Source organism: Bactrocera oleae, chromosome 2 (genome assembly GCF_042242935.1).
Source record: "Bactrocera oleae isolate idBacOlea1 chromosome 2, idBacOlea1, whole genome shotgun sequence".
NCBI lineage: Eukaryota > Metazoa > Arthropoda > Insecta > Diptera > Tephritidae > Bactrocera > Bactrocera oleae.
In genome coordinates this window covers 23,660,866-23,680,648 of record NC_091536.1, presented here as the reverse complement: position 1 = coordinate 23,680,648, position 19,783 = coordinate 23,660,866, and the positions used below count along the sequence as shown (strand labels likewise).

Sequence of the window (19,783 nt, the reverse complement as noted above, 5' to 3'; positions counted from 1 at the left end):
GTAGCCCCTCAGCTGACTAAGTTTAAAAATTTGAACAATGAATAAAAATAGCTAATTAAAAAAATTTTATAATATATGACATCTAAGTGTTTGTGAAATTTGCAGCTGCTTTAGTAATTATTTTGTACTTGTTTTCATAGCTTATAAATAAAAGTATTTACAACATTTTTTTACTGTATATTCATATATTAGCCTCAGGTGGCTTTTATTAATTGCTTTTGTCATTTTAATTGCGCTGCGTACAGCCTACCATTACGTAACATATTTTCTTTGCTGAGCAATTAAAAACGGACTGCCTCAACAATTACTTCATTAAATATTAAAATAAAAGTAGTGAGTATTTAAAGCGCAAAGCCAGTAGGCCACCTCAAGGGACTCACAGCTGCCAATTTCACATTTTTTGAAAAAATGTACATACTTAACTCAGCGACGTTGCATATTTGTAGAAACGTTTTTATTTCCTCTTCTTAATTCTCAAAAAGTGTACTTGGCACAAAGCGCTCGGTTTATTGTGCATTCATCTAGCTTCTGTTTTGGTGTTGCTCGACTTCGCTTCACCATTTTTGTCCAGGTAAATATCCGTTCTTTCACTCTCTCAGCACAGTCAAGGCAAGGTCATGAATATCTATCGCTTTTGCTTACTTTTCCATTTGTTATCACTTTTCTGCGCAATTTTGCAACAGTGTTTGCTTAAGTTCACCTCAATCCACAGGAGTTTGGTTTTACATAAGCTTTCTTTCACATTTTTTGTTTATTTAACTTTTTCTCTTAATTTTTTCTATTTCTAAATTTCTGCTGAATTGTATGTGTAGCTGAAGGAATCGTACACTTCGTATTCAATCCTTATTGTTTTTCAAGCTGATTGCTCAACGTGATTCCTTTATGTTAATATTCTCGTGTTATTCTGCATAATCATATTGCTGTGGCTGGACAACTTGGCAATATATCCCGCAAACTTCAATTTTATGCCACTGTTAGCGAAATGAGTTTTGCAAAACCAAAAATAAAGACTAAAGAAGGGCAGTACAGTGCTGCTTTACTTATTGAACTTCAAGTGATGAACTATTACTCAAACTCACTGGTTGGTAAGGACCCTATACTCCACTTAATGGACCTAGCAGCATCCATAATCTTAATTATTTACCGTAATTTAAAAGAACAAACATACATATGCAGTAATTAACATTTTTGGACCCGCACTATTAAGGGAATATTATCATGGCGAACCGCGGCAAATATAAAATAATATTGAAATGAAATTTTGTGGCATTTTGACGACAATCATATCTTATTTATTCGACCGAGAGATCTTGAGGTGACACATCACAAATGAGAGCCTCTACTTTCTCTCTAATGCTAACTGGACGATTTGTGAATACAATTTCCGCCACATACTTTCTCATTTCCGGTATCGAAGAAAACGACAACTTTTTAACGTAAAATGCACTTGATCAAATTTTTGTGTGGAGAAAAGAATTAAATGTAAAATTCACAACATGACGTTTAAACTTCAAACGCATACCAAAGTGAACTGTGGTTTTTGACAAAATTGAAATAACAAGAAAAAAACTCAAATAAACACTTGTGGTGTATATGAAAAACAATATTGAAGCTTGTTCTAAATGAATTTTTCGTGGTTATTTGTATTAGTTTCCTTTATTAAATATGCATGTTGCTTAATAAAGTAGATAGATAACTTCTTTCCTAAACACAAATAGATACTTGTATGTATGTTAATACAATACGCTACTATTTTTAGTAGCGAACCGCCGGAACTGTTGACCTATTCAGCATGCCTTTCCTCTTCTGCTTCTCACGTTTAGTTTCGCAATTTGCATTTCTAAAAACGCTCATATTTCGACGCAAGGGTGCAACTTCGAGGCTATACCATAAAAGCACTTAAACACATTTATGTTGAACACGAGTATGCGAAAAACAGCGAAACTGACAGTAGTTACAACTACAATGTCACATTTAATTTAGTCGAATTTATATTCATGAGCGAAAACACACACTCTAGTTAAAAAACGGGCAGAAATCTCAACGACAGTGCTGGTACACTGTACATACATACATACATACATACATATGTATGTGGAAGTTTACGGCACTGCCAAACAAGCAGTTAGTGACATACTTCCAGCGAATTCCGGGCGGAGTTCATGTGTTTGCGAGAATATGATCGCCTGTAAGTGCTGACACACGTACAAACAAACACAGCAACACTTTTCTGGGTTTAATGTGCACAGCTAAATGCACGTAAACAGTTTCATTTATCAACACATTTACCCGAACATATTCACCGTAAGGCGAGCGCTCGGCTGCACACATATATACACAATCACGCTCGAGTGAATATCATTGCTGCAGCTTGATGCTGACGTTTCCACTGTAGCCGGTATCATAGTCGGGGCAAGCAAATAAAACAGAAAAAAATCCAAATTAAAAACATCAACATGGAAAACTATAAAAACAACAGTACTATAAAGTGATGACACACAGACGCGCTACTTGAGCATTTCGACCTAAATTTCCCAACAGTAGACATTTTCATTTATCGCCACCGGTGGACGAGAGCAGCAGTCGGTCTGTCTGCCTGTGTGTTTTCGTTACTTTCATTCTCTACTGTGATGTGTGTGTGTGTGTGTGTGTGTCCGATTGAGTGGCAAAACTTTCTTCTCTGAACTGGCCCAACAATACTCAGAGCGTTGCACTAAACAGCCCCTCAGTTGTTGCAGCATACCGTTATGTGACTATGTGACACAGTTGCTGCAAGTAAAAGTGGAAAAAAAGGAAACGCTTGTATCTAAACGCTTCCACTTGAATGTGTCGCCTCGCTTCATTGTATTTTTTATGCCATTTTCGTGTGAGTTCACTTTAGTTGAGTGCCGTTTGAGGCTATTGCTAGTCGCTAGGCCTACTTGGCAGCGTCAGGCTACTCACTTGAGAACAAAGTGAGAATGAATGTCACCAGCAGCAGGAAATATTGCCCACTATTGTATTTCCGTTGCGTTTCGTTGCAGCTGCTTGCGTGTAAACACGATTAAGTGTGCCAACCTCAACCTGCCAAATAACATACTTTGAACAGTGTTTAGCAAAAATGTAAACTCAGGGTTGTTATATGCGTTTTCTCGTATACTAGCTTCAGTAGCCAACAGTAAAGCAAAATTCTAAAATACATATAGTATTCAGCGCATGCATATCGGCAACTATAATCTAACTCGCATACATACGCACATCAGCATTGAATAAATATCCACGCAAATTTTTTATCTGATCTCAATACAATCATTGTAATTGTTTAAACACGCAAATACTTCACGAGCCTCATGCTTTTGGCGCTGGTTACATTCAACATTGTATACAAACACTGTACAAGTACGTATATACGTATATACATTAATGTGTCCGCTATTTCCCAAGTTGTTTGTTTTGTTTGTAAATGCCCCCTGAAGTTATAGTTTTAGCCCTAAAATAAGGGTGCATCGTAGACAAGCTCTTTATTTTTAATTTAGACGGTGTCTCAATTAATTTTCTTTTCTCATGTATATAACATGCGATTCCTTGATATTTTGCTTTAAGAAATTAAATTTACAGCTTTAAAATGGTAATACTCTAATACCAAAATTATTGTTCTTTAAAAAAGGTCTTAATAATTTTTTTCATAAAACCTTTCGTTTAAAAGTTATACTCAGTTAAATTTATACATCAAATGACTTGGGCATTCATGCAAGTGCCTTATAAATTCTATGTTACTCATACGACATGGTATACTATATGAATACAGTACATTTGATGCATATAGTAGTTCAACATTGACCTCGAATAACTTTGACACAAGTACTTTTTGTGAAAAATGTCACAGAATGTTTTTGTAGAGCGTTCAATTTCCTATAAAAATAATTCAATGCCGCAGCAATGTATAAACTGGCTTCGCAAAGAAAAAATTAATTGCAAAAAGTACGAAAACCCTATGTTATTTAAATGGGAAATGAATCGTCTTTGCGGCACGCGTTATTATCACTATTAAGAGCTCTAATAGGTTTCATAATTTTTTTAAGGCATTTACAAAAAATTTTGGGGGCACTGCAGCGTCAATAATAAATTTGGGAAATAACAGGCACCCTAATATACAAAAGTGAGTAGGAATTTCACCATGTGTGAATTTAATTCGAATAAATAATTACACCAAGTAAAAATATGTACATAAATTATGTATATGTTTTTCTCGGCGGATTTACAAATGTACTATTATACACACATATGAAGTAACCTATTTATTACATCAAAAACACACATAGGTTTCATAAAAAGGCTGCAGCTGAAATAAAATATTATAGAAATCCTTCATAAAGCTATTAAATTTGCATGAAAAATTTCAAAAAACTTGTAAGATAGGCGGCAGAGCAAAAGAAAGGTTCAATCCCTGAATGAAAATTATTTGCGCAAGCGCTCCATAGGGTAAGCTGATGTTTTGCACAGTTGATGTATATGAATGGCACTGCTCGACGACATTGAACAATTAAATCGTAAAATATATTGATATTTGGAGTAACTTATATTCAGCGGAAATTTTTATAGCGGATTTGTTGCACATATTCAGAATTGTGGCCAACTGTATGGGTCTTTGTCGCCTTCGTCGTGAGTTAGTTGTATTAAAATACGAAAAACTACACGAATTAAATAAATTTTTGCAAAATAATAAAACGTTGTAACTAAATTTCGCTGTTCTTTAAAGCGATGCATATTTGCCCGCACTTATGTAAATTTTGTAATGCACTTATGGCATCTTGATGTGAAATTATGTTGAAATTATCTTCATGAATTTTCAATTTAGACATTAGGTGCACATATAATAGCATAAATTTACCCTAATGTCATAGCCAACAGCGGACTGCTTGCTTTCCACATTTTCTCTCAAACAATTTTACTTTACTGGGTGGCTTGCAGCTGCGCACCGTGGTGCTGTCAGGCATTCTAGAGGCATACGTGCAACGCAAACGATGCAGGCAGTTCCTGCTAACTGACTTTCCACTTTGCGTTAAACTTGAGTTTTTATTATTGCTTTCTTTTCCAGACGGAGTTCCCTTACTTTTTTCACTTATCTCCTGCACACCACTGAAGCGCCTCGTCAACTTTACTGCTGGCGTCATGCTTGCAACATGCTGTGTTGCAATGTTTTCCTTTAAGAATTGCCCCTTTTATTCACAGGTCCTGTTAGTTTATAAGTTGCTTTTGGTAATTTAATGCTACTTACAATGTAGTTGAGATACTAGATACGTTAATACTCCTCGAATGAAGGATATTTTATTCATATAAGGAGAAAACCAGGGCTGTTGGAGGTATTATACGCGGTACCATATACGCATTTCTTTTCGCCTTTTCCGCCCTTTCGTACTTACCGTCCGTACCAAATGAAATTTGTCAAAAGTTATGCCCGCAGTGACAACATAGAAATCAGTTGTTCTCGTTTATTTTCACTTGAACAATGTTGCCATATATGGATGGATTTGCACATATTTAGCTTTCCAGTTATAATATTTCATAATGTAATAGATCAAAACTAAAATCCAACTATTAAAAATCGTCTACTTATCTATAAATAATTGTATTCTACTGTGATGTTGAGTTGTTTTAAGAATATTTTAAATATACTCGTATTTAAGTTTATTTTTTAATTACCACAAAATATCGAGACTGGCAACACTGCGTCGTAAGCGAACAATCAGCTGACTCGTTTCTACGGGATACGGGATACGGTCTACGGTTTTACGTCGGTCATTAACTGAAGCATTAGTTACTATTTTAATATAATATTTGCACTAAATTTTCAACACTTTAGTCTTCGCGTGCTCTTACACTTACACAAATGCGCTGCGTATGTGTGTAAATCCCAGAGTTTTGTGCGTTTGAACAACTTTTTTATGTCATTATATTATATACGAGTATGCATGTGCTTTCGTTAAGGCACTCGTGAAGCGCATTCACTCCCATTTTATTCACATACATAAATACATATATTTATTTATTCAGATCAGTCAGCCTGGCATACATACATATTGTTAAACCAAATAGTATTTCGTTAATTCCAAAACGGTGTGTGCGCCTAAAGCCAAAGCTGTGGCAGCAGAGCGAATGAAAGCATTTAAGTGCCGCATTTAATGAATGCGCACAGCATAAACTGCTAGTATATATGTATGTATGTATGTATATTCATATGTGGTACTAACACATACACGCTCATCACTTAAACAAACAAGGCGCAAATTGTTTTTTGTTGTTAAATATTCAGTAAATTCGAGCAAGGCGAGTTGAAAATCTATTTACTACAACGAAATGTGTGCAAAGCAAGAAGAGTGTTTAAATTTAATTCAATTACTTGAAAGGGATTTTAATTACGAAACACTTTGCGCAAATATTTTTCCAACTTTTTCTCTTGCTGGATTTGAAAACAATTTTGTTTTGCACCGCTTGCCGGAATAAAATTGCAAAAGGGATATCTTAAGCATTCTCTAATTTGTAACAGTTTGGTGTTAATGAAGTGTAGTAAACACTAAGAATACTTCTCATTATGAAGTGCTAATAAGAGCGGAGCACCCTTAAATAAAATGAAAAAGACAAAATTGCTGAAAATTACAGCAAAAATAAATAAAAGTAGGCACTCTTCAGCGTACATTTGAGAGCGAACTGAATTGGCTAGTAAAAATATATTCAACATTTCAAATACAACTACTTTCAATATCGTAAAAATTTGTTTATTTTATAACAGCATAGCTGCGAAAATTTCTATTGAAAAAAATGAAAAATAATAAAAGTTTTTGCGCTAAGACTGTATTAAAATATTAAATTAAAATATTTGTATTAATTAGGTATTGAAGCATTTCTGTCAACTTTTGAAATTATTTAAATCCAAAGTACACTTGGTCAGACTTACGACTCAAATGTACTAACATACAAACCTATTTATATACCTTCGTAAGTATGTGTTCTTACTGCATTGAATACATCTCTCCGACAAGCTTTGTGCGGCGAAGCTCTGTCACTGATTTATGACACAACCATTGTGCAATAAAATTGCATATTTTGTACACATTTTTAGAACCCAATATAGCAACAATAATAACAAAGCACCTTGAGATGATTTATTACAATGTACTATTAAAATAAAAATGCAGCAATGCTCACAACGTACTACAAGATGAAATATTTTTGTAAAAAAAAAATTAAATTTTCTTGAATATTTCGCAATGCATCAAATATTGTTTATTTTGATGTGTGTTAAAAGTGAAAATTTTATGACAAATTGATTTTGAATTCATGATTTTGTTTTGAATTGTCTATCACACATCATATTCAGCATCGCTTATAACTTATTTAACAGTAATAAAAATTTTAAAAATTCTGAATTTGTTTATTCAACACGTGAAAAGACTGTCATGCTAAGAGAAAAAGCTACATGCAAAGCGGTATACTCGATTGTTTAAGGGTTTGCGTAACAGGCGTTCGGTGCCACCTTACGACTCTTTTTCAAAGTTAAGTCTACTTAATGGCTGGCGAGCATGCAAACAAAAGCTATTGAATTTAAAATGAACGGAAGTCCACCGCTATAAAAGGAAGTACCGGCTTAAGGGAGAATTACAAATGTTTTTAGCAATAAGTACAAAAAATGAAAATGACTGCATTTCAGAAGCAACACAGTCGTTGCACGTGACGCTGCCAAAGAGGGCGTTACATAATTTTTGAATTCCCATCTCTATATGGAAAAAAACTCGTACTCATGCGCAAAAAGTGATGCGGGGAAATATTTTACAATAGCAAGTCGCAAGAATTTCAGATTCATACTTTTTTTTATTAATTATATGCAATTATGCAACTCATTGTTGGCGAATTGCCACTCTTATATGGAGATATGAAAATTTAACAATTGGGTTCTGCGCCAAAGCGTTGGCAGCACACACAACGAGCATGAAGAGGCCGCCTGGCAGGCCTTAAATCGTCCCTGTCACACTGCAAATGGGTAATATACATATATATATATATGTATGTATAAGTGAGCAAGCGAAGTCATACGCGGGAACAATAGCACTATCAACTGATAGCTATGAATTCTAAGTGACTTAGCCAAACACTTGCTGCCGTCTATTATTTCGCTATAAGTGTGTTTACCCACCCACCACTCTCTGCCAGGGCACGGGTAAACAAATTTCCACAAATATGGCATATGCATAGGACACACAACACGCATATAACTAAGTGGAAGTGTTTGCAGAATTTTAGAAACTAGAAAATGAAGAGCCAACGGCTGATGGCAGCCTGAGACTATGCGCATGCAAGCTAAATGCACTATCTTGCACATGTTGTCGGTTACAAGGATGTAATACTATATATTTTGTTGTTATTGTACGCATAATGTTTGCTTTGAGGCTGTACGTAAGTGGTTGCAACGAAAGTGTCTTATATAAGTTGTACAAACATGCATACGCACTGGTTGTTTTTGAAAAACCAAGTTATTTTGCCAAAATGCACTGCTTCATATTATATATACGCTCTCGATCAAGTCATGTTTCGTATGTTGCACTTACGTTGCTGTATTTTATCCTTGTTAGCATTGTTGCTAACACATCTGCTGCCGCGCCGCGCTGAGTGCATTTTTTGGCATACTCTTTAATGACGGAACTTTAGACAACTAAATACGAATTTTCATAGAATCGGCACAAAAGATTATAGTAATAAATTTATTGCAAGTCGAACACGAAATCATTTGTTATAGAAAAATGTAGATTATCATGAAATAAGGGCGTGAATCTATATTGTTTGTCGTTTACGTATTGTTGGTTTTTGCGTTGAATCGATAATTGGCAAATCAATTGCCTTGTTGGTGCAATTTATAACTCAATTTAAGCGTCAAGTCCACTTGCACACACACATATCAGTGTATAATTATATTAGAGTGTTGGTAAACATTTATACATATGAAAGAGTATGCGGCTGCAAAAATGTGCATTATTAATGCAAGTATGGCACGTTCATTTAAATCAGGCGCAAAATAACTTATTATATTGTGCCATGTTTATAAATGTGAATATAAAATATTGCGAGTGCATTAATTTAATTATTTTTCAATGGAAAAGCACATTCTTGTTTTTACTATGAAGAGATTCCGTGGAATTTCACAAAATTTAATTTCAAACTGATGAAGTGGCAATGCACAAAAAACACTCTCGATAGCTATGTATTTATACAATACACCGCCTTTGTAGGATTACACGGCGTATGAGTCACATTCAACTTTCAAAAATATTTAATATGCTGCATATTAAATTTGCTACCGTTTCAACAATTAAATATGTTATTAATTTTTTAGAGAATTATGAATGGTATGTGTAACACTTGAAAAAAATGAAATCACTGATAAACATTTATTTTGTGCGTAAATTCGCAAAATTACTTATTGAAATGTTAGACTAGTGCCGATTTCTTTGAAAATAATGAAAAGAAGGAAATTCATGGCACGTTAGTTTGAAATACATCGGAAATGAAAGATAGAATCACAAACTTTGAAGGAAAAGGAATTAGCGTGCGATATAAACTCGGTAAAAGGATGGGGAGCGGCGTGATTGCACTATTAAAGGGTATTCTAGTGCAGAATTTCAAAAAAATCGATTTTTTTTAATTAAAAAATGTGTCTACAAAAGGATTTTTGAAAATTTAAATTATTTGCGGAGATATAGATATTTCATTAACTGGTTCGGCTGGGACTAATCGATCAAAAAAACTTTAAGCGAAATTTTAAATGCGTTATTCTCAGCCCAGACTTTTTTAATAAGATACCGACGATTTTTCGGGTTCTACTCTCTCCCGATTTAGCTGAAATTTTCAGAGAATCTTCTTTATAGACCTCTCTCGAGTAAAAACTAGCCTCATTCTCAAATTTAAATTTTTACAATTTTAAAAAAATACGAGAAAAAAAGGTAAAAAAAAGCCTTTTTGCCGATTGCAAGCTGCCTTTTGTATTCCATTTTCCCTTTTCTGTTAAAAATTACCATAGTAACTTATATATTTTTATACCATTATAAATAGAATTTTTAGCAAACATAAAACCTACAGACTTTTTTAAAAACTCTGTAATTTTGACGTGAGAGTTTTTGATTGAAAATAAATTTTTTTTCGGTTTTAGGTCGAAATAAGGTTCCCTCCTTTATATATTAAATTAATAATTTTAGGTACAGGATAAAAATAAAAAACCCAAAAACTTCGTTATTTGAATTTATTACAAACATTTTGATGTAATTTATGTGAAAAAGTCTATATGCAAAGGCTATAGATCTGTTCATTACCTACAACAGTTCCATATACTTCTTTTTATAGGATCGGAGATATACCGTTTTGAACTCTTCAAAATTCAACCATGCCGATCCCCTTCCTCTTTCCTGGTCTATGTAGTATAAGTGTCATTGAAATAGTAAAATTAATCTCTAACTGGTTAAGCAAAAAAAAAAAATGCAATGTTTAACTTGAAAAATAAAATAATAAATATATCCTAGCAAGTGCATAAGTTTTTAAATAGCATCTTGCACGTCTTTAAGAACTTCCGCTAAGAATACCTTTAACTAACTTTAATCGCTATTTCCTTGAGCTCACATAATCCAAGAAAAATGCGAATGTGTAATAATTTGCTAATAACAAAGACGAAATTGCAGTAGCAATCAGCAACAGTTAAAGAAGTCTGAATGGCTTTTCCCAGTTCTATGTTGAATCGCTGGCTAAGCTCTCACATAAACCGTTACGCACATAAGTAGAGCTTCACTGATTTGAGTAAAAGCGGAAAAATTAAAACTGCATAAATAGTAAAATATTATCTAATCATGTGATACAAACTGCAGAAAAGCAAATGAAAGAACTTGAGTTTTTAAATAAATAAATAGCAAAATGAAAGAATATGGTACTTTGGTAACAGCGAAATGGAGAACATAAATGCATACTGAGTACATCTTGAATAAATTATAAATAATAAAAAAATATAATTAATTTTTTTGTGTACTAACATCCAATGAATAAAGTGTTCAGTGCCCAGTACATGGCAGTAATCGCATAAAGTTAAAATGTATTTTGCTGGCAGCTGTATTAACTTGATATCCTTAAACGTAAATTTAATTTGCACAAAAAATATTTAAAAATGTTTTTAAAAATCAGCTGGAAGTGGATATGAAAGTTAGGGTTTTCAAAGCTTATTCAATATAATCGATGTTAGTGAACATACAATTACTGCTTGAGTGTTCTTCACATATGTAATACTTTAAAAATCAACATTTTTTCCTGGAAATTCCAATTCAATATTTCTCGAGCATACTTATACATGTAATGATTCAGCTTATACATACCAAAACAACCATCTCTTCGACCCACTTGAACTAATTTAAGGCCGCTTAGAGTATGGGTGTATAATTTTCGCAATTAAGTGCACACGGACTATAAAAAATGCGTTTATTATTAGCAGCGCAAGTGCACATACATATAAGTACATTAGGGTGTCCGCAGACGCCCACTGAAGTTTCAGTTTTGCCCTTAAAAGGTTGTCAAACGTAAGGGAGCTCTTTATTTTCAATTTAAACCGTTCACAAATCATGTTTCTTTTTCTCATATGCAAGTATATAAGAATACATTCTTTTTTTCCACCCTAATATGCATACCTATATAATTACATAATCTTTTGTCTGCTTGAATGAATCTTCAAATAGGTATATATTATTATATACAAGTACATAACAGCAAATGATGTCGTGTTCCCATATTAAGCCAAACATAGTATATTATATAATATTATAGATATATATATATACATATTTATAATATACATTATTTATAATTGAGATATCCGCGTTTGCTGAAAAATATACTTCAAATTAGGAATGTGGTTAATTTGATTAACTACGTACCCAAATATAATTAGTGTACCTCAGTTGCCATAAATATTTGTAAATTTTCACGTTGCAATATAAGTGTCCACAAACATCAGCTTCATCAAATGCCATAAATTCTCAACAACTATATTATCAATTACTTTTGTGGAAAATTTCGAAACAACCAACCAAAAATCGCATTAGAGACACACAACCCAACATATTCTACTCGTATTCTATTTTTATTTGCCTAATTAATTTATACGGGTTTGCTTGGCTGTTTCGCATTTGCCTGTGTGCAATATTAGTACGCATGTCTGCATGGGCGGCATGCTATAAATATAATTTGTGCGAGCCACAAGAGAGGCAAGCGGTCAGCGATCGAGCTTTTGTTTTGTGAGAACTTACAAAATCTATTATTATATTGAATATTGGTGTATTTCTACTAACAACAGGGCTCGATATTAAATCAGTTGACCAAAAATTTCAAGCATGGCATTAAGCTTAATGCAGCATAGCATTACGAGGAGAGTGGTTAATTTGTGTTGAGAGTGATCTAAATATATATATTGTAACTTAAATTTTGGATTTAGACATGAACTTACACATACATATGTATATATGCATTAGAATGTATCGATGAATTTACAACAGTAAATTCAATGAAAGCGAATTCAGATGAATTCGTACAAAGGTGGGGCTTAAAAACACATTTAACAAAATAGTAGAAGACGCCGCTTTAGTTATAAGCATATAGCTGTTTGCAGGTCCTGCGAGATATTGCATATTCTTGGTCACAAAGAAAGTGGCTTGTAGCAGGAGTGATCCAACAAATCTATTAAAACACCAGAACACGATGCGTGCAATGGCATACATACCTACTGCCTAAGTCTGGGAACACATTGAAACTTGGTTGGCACTTATTTATTTTGGTATATTTGCAGAGCTTTGCTTGGGATATACTTTGTGTGAATGCGTGCTTGCTGTGTGGAAATTAAATCAAATGGAAATTCACATACTCGCCTTACAGATATGTCCATATGTTACTTATAAATATATTTACATATCATATATAGCAAGTCGAAATGAAGGCAGAATGAAACTGGAGAACTGATCTATTGAAATTGTAATTTATATTTGAATGGACCGTTAAACAATCACAAAATTGAAACATATATACAATATATTTAGTTGTAAGCACTTTGTGCGCAAGCAAATATATGTGGTGTATCCCTGCTTGAATGGCATGCCTTGCATGCAACCCGTCCTACATCTCATATTGGCATGCACTTAGTTGCTGTCCACAAGAAAATTCTGCTTCATTGTGGGCATGCAAATATTTATTTTACTTGCATCTGCAGATTCTCTCAATTGCATGTTTACTCAAATATACTTTAGTCGATTTGTATTACCTTAAGCTACAATTTGTAGTAGCATGTCACTGATGTACTAAGATTGGTTAGTAAATATACATACCTATATATCGCATTTAAATAGTTGAAAACGTGTTTTCTGTCAGAGACAAAGAGTTCCTTGGAAAGCAATGTGAAGCCATCAGATATTCTTGCGGTCTACAAGATAATCTCACACAATTGCATTTAATGCTATTACAATCCGCATAACCACCCAGCATATCCGTCAAACAAAAGCACAAGCTCACAAACGTCTTATATTTAAATAGCAAAATTGAAATGAGCTTGAATAATATTACTTAAATCTTCTATTTCTTTTAAATTTCACATGTTTTCAAGAATTCGTAGGAATTAAATTTTTTTTATTTGATGCAGAATGGGAAGTTGTGGAACTCGTAGACAGAATAATACCTTACATTTGTCTTGTCAATTATGAATTACCCTTAACATATTTTAACCGCATATAATCGATTAATTTTATATTTCTAATCAAACCGCATAAACTAACCTAAAACTTAAAATTGCAGCAATCGGTTTATCGCTTTGAAAAGCAACTGTGCCGAAACTAAAATCTAAATTTGTTAAAAAAGTTAGCGTTTTTTAAAAGATATGCACTTTTCAGCCTGTCTACTAAATAAGTTACTCAATTGTCAAGGGTATTGCACTGATTTTATTACAAGTGCGTATTTACACATACATAAGCAGAACAGTTACCATGGCAAACGGCAATACAAACACATGATAAATGGTGATCAAAATTTAATTAATTCAAACAAAATTCCGAAAATTCACAATACCCACTCAAATTTTCACATTCAATTACGGTCGTCAATTATTCCTATTCTTTATATATGGAATGTCACTATTTTATTGTGAATATTACAATTATACTTGTTATGATTTATTGAAAGTTTTTTTTTTGTTAGTTTGATAGGTATTTGTAAAATTCAATCAAATTAATATTGACTATTTGCCAAATACAATTTAGCTTGGAAATAGAGAAAGAACATTAATTACAAATGAGAAATTTAACTATGCAGCAGCTAATCGCAAAAATTCAAAGCTTTTTTTCACCAAGCATGTTTACTGAATATATTTCTTAAAGAACACGTACCATTCATGCACGAGAAATAACATCGAAATGAAAACCATTTCGTCTAACACGAACAGCGAACCAATGATAAATTTGAAATTTGAACTAATATTGCAATAACCTTGACACGAACCTCCTACAGCAGCAGTTTATTACACTGTTCCATAAAAAATAGCTTAGTGCTACAAAAATACCCATGCATCCGATTTCACCGAACTTCACTGCCAGCTGAAAAGAGTTGCAAGGAAAAGTTTTCTCGGCAAGATACGTAACATTTGCTTATATTGGAGCACGCAGTCAACAGCGGGCATAGCATGTGCTTGCATAGAGGTAGAAGAGGGCGAGGCGACACAATCAACGCAGCAGAAATCGCTAAGAAAAGTTCAGAAACTTGATTATAAGTTTGTAGAAGTGCAGTTACACTCATACCTACTTATATATTATTATTATAGAGGTCGGATGAAATGAAAAAATCAACGGAGAAACGAACGAAAAAATTAGTTGGGTGGAAGCGGCGAAGTGCATTTACCAGTGATATACTCTGTTTGCACAACTGAGAGGCGGCGCCTCAATACCCATTCGTTAATTGATGTGTCAGCAAATAGCACAGTTTTATGCAAACCAAGCTAAAAACCAGGCGACTTCCTCAATAATATGAAGAAAGTAAAATCGAAAGTCTCAAACAATCGCAAGAAAACTGAAAACTTTCGCAAGTGTGATGGTGCAATGGCCTTGAACTAAGTAATTTCGAAAGAGCAAACAAAAAACGACGAGATATTATAAGAAAAAAAACGGACAAACATTTGAATTATGACCAAAATTTGCTTAAGTAAAACAGAAGGAGTATGTCGACAATTCCAATAACAACTTTGGTATAAGTAGTTTTCTTTTTGGTTTTGAAACTTTAATGAAATTGGAGAATGGCAATAATGATGGGTGCAGCAATGTTAAAACCTTTGTTTGAGTTTGGAATGGAATTCCAATAATTTTTTATTATTTTTCGCACAAATTGGCTTGTATAGAACGGTTCTTTGAAGCAAGTTGATATTTCGCTTGCATTACTTGGCAATTGCACTAAAATCAATCGTAGGAAAATCGCACATTATTATCTTTAAACGTTTCTTCAGCGTGAATTATGTACGCATACACAATTTTTGTTATTTATATAAGAATAATTTTGCTCAATAAGAGATACCTTAATATCGTACTTATGTATCATATTATATATCGTAATGAATGAGGTTGGTGTATGGCCAGAGTGTTGTGTTAGGCTACCTGATTCGCGCGTACCTTGACAGCTGTCATTGTTTTAACCACCTAAGTACATAAATAATTTTTTATTGAGAGTAAAGATAAATAAGTTTATAGCACGCTTACACGCATGGAAATTTTCAATGTAAATAAAAATGCCACCATGTATTTATATGCATATACATATATATGTATAAATTGACACAGAATATGCAATATACAAAACTATGAAACGGCTCCATTGATATTAATTAATTCCGCCGTGTTTATTTGTCTTTACTATTTATGTTTTCAGGTAAATATTGTCGCTGTTTTTATATTTGCAAATAAATACTCAATAAAACATTGGGCAAAGTTATTAAATTTTCCAACCTACGCTTAGGGCTAATTTTATTTCAAAATTACACCCAACATATTTCAGCTTTTACACAAATGGCATATTAATTAAATATTTTATATAAAAAAAAAAGGTGAATCTCTGCAGGTTCAGCAAATATTACAAAATGGTCTGATATGAAAAGTATCGAGCTAGTACTTGCCTGCTATTAAGCATAATATTGACATGTCAACTGTGCATATCGAAAATGTAACGCACGTGAGTTTGACTCAAGCAAATTGTAATGCATTTGGCCAATATGCAAAATTTATGCACGCTGGCTCTGTCACGTTCGCCACACCCACACACGCACAACTGTAGCTTATTTACATAGCATTTACCGTTAAAACGGTGCGAGATGTGTGCGCATTTCAATTCAATTTGCTGGTGGACATATGCGTGGGATATCTCTTTTAAGGAAACCGCTACAATAACAACAGCAACAAGATTTGGCTAGCGTTTTGCGGTCAAATAACATTACTCACATTACTCTTCGTGTCTGTAGCTCCGATAGAGAGTGATGTTGCTCGGGGGAATGTTTATGCTGCTTCTTGTACGCTAATTTTAACTGCGTCCTCGTTGGGACCAAATTGTACATGAAATTGCATTCCATTGGCAACACATTTGCAACATGGATCTTATCGGGTTGAGTTAGTGAATGCTTACTGTGGTATCTGACCATGTCCTTCTAAAGCCATAAGTATATATGTACATAGATAATTGTGAATGTGTTCGCAGTTGATTGTTTACTTACATTTGATATGTCACCAGTTGTGACGCTAAAAGCGAATTTAAAATTAATAACTTTACTTTGAGTACAAAAGGGTCTTAACAGTGTGGTATCTAATTACGAGCGTGTGTTTTATTTTTTTTGCTTGCTTCTAGCAAGGTTTTCATAGCTATTGAGTTAATAGCTTGTCCAACTCGTTCGAAAAGGTTTTTGCATCTGTGTCCGAAGTCCGCAGTTCAAAGTTCAATTCATGTGTCGCTCTGTCATTGAAAGTTTTAATGCCATGAACATCTTACTGCTGCCACATTTTTGCCCACAAATGGTAAGCTGTGTTTGTTATGTAGTTAACCTGGTTAATATATAGACGTAAATATGAAATGTTGCATGCAAAAGCTTTGAATAATTCACACACACACGCCATAAAATGTCAAAGTGGTAAGGCCAACAAGAGCGTACATTTTTGTGACACATGTCACAAATGTACGAGTATTGCCACGAGTTGCGTAGGCGTGGAGACCAGAAGAATGGATTGAAAACCATTACTTTTATTAATATATACTTTAGTTCTTTACCCAATGAGAGGTAGAGAAGCTTTGTTAAATTTTCGAGAGTATTCAACATACTTAAACGTTTTCTGGGTGCAGGCAAAGTGATTTTGAGAATTTTGTGGTAATCGAATGTCACACACCTCGAAATTTTTAAGTATTAAAAAAAAAAGTGTAGTTGAACAAGAAAAAACGTTAACTTCGGTTGCCGAAGCTAAAATACTCTTCACAAATACAAAGGTTCCTTACAAGAACTTGATTCCGATCGTTCAAATTGTATGGCAGCTATATGCTATAGTGATCTGATCTGAACAATTTCTGCGGAGAATACACTGTTGCTCTGAACAACAACTCGTGACAAATTTCGTCTAAAGCAGCAATATGCTATAGTGGTCCGATATCGGCCATTCCGACAAATGTGCAGCTTCTTAGTCAGAAAAAGACAGGTGCAAAATTTCAGATCGATAGCTTAAAAACTGAGGGACTAGTTTGTATATATACAGACTGACGGACGGACATGGCTAAATCAACTCGGCCCATTATGCTGATCATTTATGTATATATTTTATAGGGTCTCCGACGTTTCCTTCTGGCTGTTACAAACTTCGTGGCAAACTTAATATACTCTGTTCAGGTTATAAAAACTTTTGTCGTTACTTGGTTACACTTCGTTACACTTTAGCCTAGAACAAGCGATTTCGTTTAAAATGTTGCGAAATCGAAGCTGTTCACAACTTGAGGTTTTATTAGATATCACCATAAGTTAAATGTATCGTACTTACCAGCTGCTTATCTCTAGACAGCTTTGTAGAGAGTTAGCTACGCTGCCTGTCGCATTAATGTTGGAACATAAAAAATAAGCCAAATATTGCCCCACCCGGCCAACAACACAACTAATGCGTGACAGCGCACACTTTTATGCATTCATGTCTAATGAGAAGTGTACGAACAACTTTTCACATTACGTATACGCTCTGTTCGACGCGCAAAATGGCAAAGTGTACATACATCCACCTTATGAATGCAGACTGAATGAGATTCGTGTGCATAAGTTAGTGTGTACGTGCACGCATACGCAGGTGTGGCCAATGATGGAGGCAACTTTCGCATATTATTATTTAACTCGGCTATTGCGGTATTGTTTTTGGTGCGCTATTTTACCATATTTATGAGTTTATATACATATATACATACATATATAATGCAGATATACATATAGTGGCTACAACGGTTGGGTCAACATTCATGCTATTAGCGTGGTTTGGCATTTCCGCAGCAAACTTTTGTATTAATATTTATTTGCTCTGCTACTCGGTTGTTTCCTGGTGAAAGTTTTTATTGGCAAACATATTTATACCCAGCGTACAACTTCCTATACTGTGCTGTATTCGAAATTAAATTAATATCATGATTCTGCACTTTATTTTGATTGATTGATACAACTTTGAAAGGAGTTATCTGGATTAGTAGTCAAATGGGCGTGGCGGTCGTGGTGGCCAAGTGCGTTCAGTGTACGACATTCGCTGTGTGGATCTTGTGTTCAAGTTCGAAATGTTGAAAAGCGTCTACCTTCGACGGTTAGCAGTGTGAGGGAGATTTTAAGTTTTTCTAATTTAAAGTTATTGCTTAGTGTCTCTAATACTTTATATACTTAAACTAATATTTTTATTGAATTAATTATTAACTGAAACATTACGATTTTTTATTGAAAACCGTGTCTTAAATAGTTGGAAATTTGTAAACTTTTTTTTTTGTTTTTTTTTTGGAAATTAGAGTATATCAAATTTTAATTTCTGTTCTACTATGAGCTATCGAAAAGCTTTATTTTTTTTAATTTTGATTTGTGACACATATCAAATGCAACAAACGTCTGCCTTGCACGCTGGGTATGCGAAATCGGTAGCCACTCGCACATGTAACTTTCGTACTTGTTATGGCAAATACAAAGTAGTTTGTGTTGTGAATTTTAGTTTATTTTCTGATTAATATTTGTAATTCCGTTATATCATGCCAACATGAAACTTTCTGTTTATTCGCAATTATTTTGCTATTTTCGCGTTCATTTAATACTCGAATGTCTGGTCTCGGTGCACTTTTTTCAATGCATTCAACACATTCACCGATATCCGTTGTGTGGCGGCCAGTAAGCCAAAATAAAAATGTGAACTCATGCACATGGACTAACACAATAAGTTCGTGCAAGTGCAGATGGGTGAAAGTTTTCACGCTTCTATGGCGCGGTTTGTGTTTAATTGGCCCCATGAAGGCCGCCATTTTACCATTTTAATGCGTACACATAATTTTCCATGTTATCTGTGTCGCAAGTTTAGCCAGACCTCATGTTCGCATGAGACCTGAGTTTCTCGTTCCCCTCAGGCTTGCTCAAAGTTCGATTTCCTACATAAATGGCTAACTAATTAGCTGCACATTAATATAGATTTATTCGCACAAACGAAAGAGTAGATTTGTTAGCGCG

At 34.0% G+C, this 19,783-nt stretch overlaps 1 protein-coding gene and 1 long non-coding RNA gene across 4 annotated transcripts in view; one reads left to right on the top strand and one right to left on the bottom strand.

Annotated features, from left to right (window-relative positions):
* dpr4 (defective proboscis extension response 4) overlaps positions 1-19,783 on the bottom strand; it is a 49,822-nt gene that overhangs the window by 19,307 nt on the left and 10,732 nt on the right. The window lies entirely within an intron of this gene.
* LOC118683704 (uncharacterized) lies at positions 14,193-16,001 on the top strand. The gene is made up of 2 exons (XR_004979542.2): positions 14,193-14,786; positions 14,858-16,001. It is a non-coding gene; the product is annotated as an uncharacterized lncRNA (long non-coding RNA).